The following is a 5,799-nucleotide window of genomic DNA, read 5'->3' as shown; positions in this document are numbered from 1 at the left end:
AAGTTAAAACACATGTTAAAATTATAAAATAAGAAATTTTTATTAGAAATATAAAAAATTTAAGTTTTCAATATATTTATTTTATATTTATTAAATAAAAATATTTAAAATTTTTACTAATAATTAACTTATCATATACTTTTAGAATACATATAACATATTAGATAAATTCTTTTACTAAGTTTAGTTAATAATCTGATCTGGGAAGAATAAAATGTATGAAAGCTGAAGGTAAAAACACATATACTTAAAAGTAAAATTAGTGGGTATCACTAATTTTATTGAAAATCATTTATTAAGCATGAACTCCAGGAAAAATATTAAAATGTTGTGTTAAATGTGTGTCTCCATGTGAATTTATTATCATATATGTAAAGTAGGAGAGACATTGACAAGATGGCATAATTCAACAAATCAACTAAAATTACCAACCATAAACATGCACCATAATCAAACTTGGGTGGCATAGAGTCTTATAGCCTGGACCAAACCTCAACCTAACATTTCAGACTCCTTTAACGTTCACCTCTTTATTTAGCGATGAATGTGGTATGTGTCTTCAATCTCTTCTTGTTCTGCTTCATGCTTACCAAGTGAAGATTATCATGCAAGTACAAAGATCCTGCTAGACATTTTTTTAAATGATCAAACTATTCTAATTTCATTTAATTCAATGGAGTGAATTTTCACACTACCAAAACATACATATTTTATTTATGGTAAATTTTATTCAATTTTCTGTAAAATAAAGGATAAATTATCCCTTTATGACATGTCTAATAATTGTTGAATAAAATGATTTGATTTATGGTAGATTGACAGTTAATATTAACTCTTAATTTAATTTAAATTATGATAATCTAACTAGCTAATTAACCAAGATATAATTTTTTTTGGAATTTATAAAAAATTATTAGAAAAATTATATTTTGTAATTTTAACTACACAATAAAAAAAATTTTAAAAATAAAATAAATAAATAAAATTTTTGGTGCCTCTTTAAAGTTGAAAGTCCGTAAAAATTCTGTTTATATCATTCTATCTTAAGATCAAGAAAAAGTATTACTACACTCTTTGTACTATATAATTTATCGTTGAATATTATTAACTATCTATTTTATATGTTTATATTTATCGATCACTCCTGAGATTTACTTCTTCACCAAATACCTACCATATATACAAAGAAAAAGTTGATCACCATAGTCTCTTTTTCATTTTTTTTTTAACTTCTTTGATTATTCTTCTATAGTATTATACAGGGACAGATCTACTTATATTGTAGTGGGCCAAACACCCCACTACAATTTAAAAATTTTTGAATAGGGCATAATAATAATATTTTTTTGCTCTCATTAAATTATTAAATTTGATTCATAATATTTTTTTATTCAATTTTTGACATTTGATAGTTAATTTAAAAATTTTATATTAGATGTGCATTATAATGATAAATTATCAAATTTAAATGAGATTAGTGTTCTTTCTTAAAAATCGACTTAAAAGAATATTATCTATCCATTAATATTTTTTTCTTTTGAAATTAGTTTTAATTTTTTCCATAATGATTATACTAATTGAATGAGCTTTTTCAACTGTGAATATCATTAAGATCAGAGCTAATTATATGAAATGTGGGTTTTAAATATTTTTAAATAATTGTCTAACAATATATATATATATATAAAAGAGACATTTTGATTATATTGTCAATGAAAAATTATTTAATCTTTTCAAAATATGAAATATAAAAAAATAAAATTCTGANNNTGAGTAAATTTTACCTTTATGAATTTACTTCCAATTAAAACAACTGATCATACTTCAAGTCCTATTGCTCTTTCAGTTCTAATTCATTGAAACCATAAAAGTATTTTTGAAGTTATATTGCCGGAGAGTTTCACAACCTATCAGCAAGAACGACGTGTATTAGTGAATGACAAATTCATCAAATGTGGATTCTGACCTATTCATAGCAATATTAGTGACAAAGCAAACACGAGTGACCGCATTATTAATATATCAAAAATGTTATTGGTACACCAAAATCAGTCACTAAAATTAGTTATTAATATATTTGTGTATTAATATATGTGTAATTTAATTTATTTTTAATATGTATTTATATTTCAACATGTATTTTATACTGATAACTGACTTTAATAACTAATTTTAATATACATATAACATTACTCAGTGATGTAAATATTAATAACATTGTTATTATTAACTTATATTTTTTTATGTTAAAAAAAGATAATTAAATTTTTTTGTAATGCTTTCTCTTCTTAATCTCTTATAAAAAATTCTTCAAATTTTATCAATTAAAAATGGGTGTCAAATCTCAAAATGATGGTGCAATTGGTTTTGTACTTTGAATAAGCTTGGCGAGTAATTGAGCTGATTTTTTCTTCAGATTAGTGAGACCGCCACTATTACTTTTTCGGTGGATTGAAATAACAATGAATATATGATCATCGATAAGATTCAATTTATGTAACATATCTTCCAACACGATCTTCCTTTAATAATGCTGTCCAAATCCAACTTCTAGTAATGGTTAGAAGAACGTTTCTTTCTTATCCACAAGTAACTAAATTCTTCTCACCCCCACATCTTTGCTGGTCATACTAGCAGAAGATCTGTGTAACGCACGGTTAAAAATTTCTATTTTTTTTTTGGATTTGTTTTTTCAGTGTTTTTAGATTGTCACTTTTTATGTTAATAAAAAGTATTTTTTTATTCAATTCTTAACTAAATGTAACAGATTTATTTATTCTATCATCATTCAATACATAAATATTTTTTTTTAACTCTTCATTATTTGTATAAGTATCGTTACTTTTTAAAACATTAATTTTGATGAACACATCTTAGAATTGGCTATAGAAATCTTGTCTCATAAAATATTGTATCTTGTTCAACTTCATAAATTATGCAACAACAAATACATCTTAAAAATATAAACAATACAATTAAGAAGATAAACATAAATAAGAACCAAAACCGATATAATTTATGTATATAAAAAAAATTCTTTCATCGCATTAAAATTTAAGGAAGGGAAAAAATTGAACCGTATAGGATTTTATAGGTTTTTCCACGTATTACAACAAAAGTATATTATTATTCAAATGCATAAAATTAAATCTTCTAACATTGAAATAAATAAGAGTCCAAATTGAAAAAAATCATCAGTAATCGAAAGAGTAAAAATTGCTTTAATTTCATACTTGAACCTAAAAGAAATATCTGGTTTCCTAATAAATAAAAAATGTTATCAGTAAGACATAATAATAACACAAAAAATTCATATTAGTTATTAGTTATAAGATAAACAAATAATATCAAGTTTAAAAAAAATTTCATACACATACGCAAGTCGCTAATTTATTGACCTAAGATCTCAAATGCAAGTAATTCTCCTAATACAACCAACTTCATCAATTTCAGTAACCACCACAAACAGCACTTTGAAATCAGTGTACTCCATCATTAAAGAGCTACTGCATTTTATTGAATTTCAAAAAAATAAGTACAAACATAAAGGACTAAATAGCTAATTTGCCTAGTGGCTAAAGATACTGTGTCCACATCCTAGCACTTAATCTATTACATAAGAAAGATGCCCAAAAAACAATCCAAACAACTTATATAAAACATGAAAACATACACATATTCTCATCCACTACAATCCAATGCATCAAATGCTATTACATGGACACAACTAAAATACCTAATGCCCTAGATTAGTCCTAATCAGTAGCTCTAGTTAACTGCTATGGGTAGCCACCTCAATTAACCCCATGTCCAGAGTAGCCATTATTCCCCGAGCCACGAGATTCATTAGCTTCATCAAATTGTAGCCTCAAGGATCTTCTCAACCTCTTCAACGAAGGCTTCACATCTTTCTCAACATCAAGAGAGCCTCGATTAAGGCCAACCACATACTCCTAGTGTAAACAGTTGCATGAAAATATAAACCTAATTAGAGGGATATAATAAGTTCCAGTCAAAGGAACTTGATCATAAAATTAAGCGCCTTGTCAAAAAAAAAATTGGCAACACTACTCACTTCTTCACTTTCATCAACTTCATCACATGAATTTTCAGAACTATCCACTTCATTTAACTTATCCACCACAGCATCAGCAGACTTTCTCTTGAGGAGAGGATACTATTAAATGACACAACATATTAGGTTCAATTTAAACACAACTCAAAAAAGGGTGAAAAGTAATACAGAAAAAATAATAGAAGAAACTACAAGGATGGAACCTTAGCATCTTCATCAGCTCCCAAGTCAACAACACTTGATTCCTGTTGGGTACATTGAGGCGAACCAGCAAAGAGTTCAGAGCAGCTGGAAGGAGTCAATCTCAAATTTGGTGATTTGGTAACCTTAGAGGGTTTCCTAAATGATCCATCTCCTTTTGGTACAAACCCAACCTTGGATAATACATAGCACATCTAATATAAGACATGAATAAAGGTGGAACAACCAAAAAATAAAAAATTTAAGAAAGAATTTATTAAAATGAAACAATAGGTGCGAATTTCGTTTTATACCTTTTCAAGACTCAAATCTGAACCAGAGAGCTCAAACATTCCAACTATTGCAGCATAATCACAAACACGCTTCACTGGATAGGTCCCTTTGAATTTCTCCATCCCAATAGGCCTACTAAGAACCTTGAACAGCATAGTTTTTCCAACAATTTCTTGGAATATAGGAGGAGACTGTGTGCCAAACACAACCTACGAACAATATAAAACAGATACAACAGAAAAAATGAATCGGTAGAAACCGAAGGATAAGAAAACTCTTTAACAATAAACTCAGCACATAAAAAGAATATAGCATTCAATTGACTTACATCAACATCCTTAAGATATTGTTCAAACAGTTGGGCACAAGTCTTATTCAGTAGGTAACCTGTCTCGCGATCAAAGAGGACAAAAATAGAAACACCACTGGAATCCTCAACCAACACATTCACTCTAAACCTGAATTTTTTAAGATGCACATAAATACTGGCCTAAAGTTAACAACTACGTAGAAATAATTCACTATTTAACAAAGCACAAAGGAAGCATTGTAAAATATTTATACCTAGGAGTCACATTTGTAACATGGATGTTGCAAAATTGACAAAAATAAATCCCAAATTCTGCTTGAACACTTCTGCCACATACACAAGCAGAGTACCATCAAGGACCATCCTCGACTATTTCAGCTATCTTCGTTAGTACAACAAAAGTTCCAGCCTAAAAATATAAGACTAGGTCTATAAATATTAAGACATTATAACCAAAGATAGTTGTAATACAAACTAAAACTGAAAAACTAAAATAAATACTAACAGCATAGTATTTTCAAGTACAAAGGAGGACAAAAGGATTAATATCGTTCCAAAACAAAGCAGTATTTACTAACGAATAGAAAAAGAAAATTTAACACAAATTATCAAGAGTAAAGATGATAAAAAAAATTAAAGTGGTTCCAACCCGGTTGTTATCATCAAGCGACTTCACAGTATACCTAGGTGTGAGCTTCATAAAGTCTTCTTCTATTCCAATATTTTTTCCAGATCCAACAATGCCAATGGGTTGGGATGCACTAACTCCATGTGGAATAGAACTGTTAACAAATACAGCACCAACTTAAATAAGTAAACAATGACAGCAACAACAACAAAAAATACAACAGAAACTACATGTACAAATATACCTTTTCCGAAAAGCTTCCACCTCTGGGATGTCAAGATTAAATCCAAGTTTTGATGTAAACATAACATT

The sequence above is a fragment of the Arachis ipaensis genome, chromosome B03 (genome assembly GCF_000816755.2).
Source record: "Arachis ipaensis cultivar K30076 chromosome B03, Araip1.1, whole genome shotgun sequence".
NCBI lineage: Eukaryota > Viridiplantae > Streptophyta > Magnoliopsida > Fabales > Fabaceae > Arachis > Arachis ipaensis.
The sequence above is the reverse complement of the archived record's forward strand: the minus strand, read 5'-3'. Positions refer to the sequence as shown.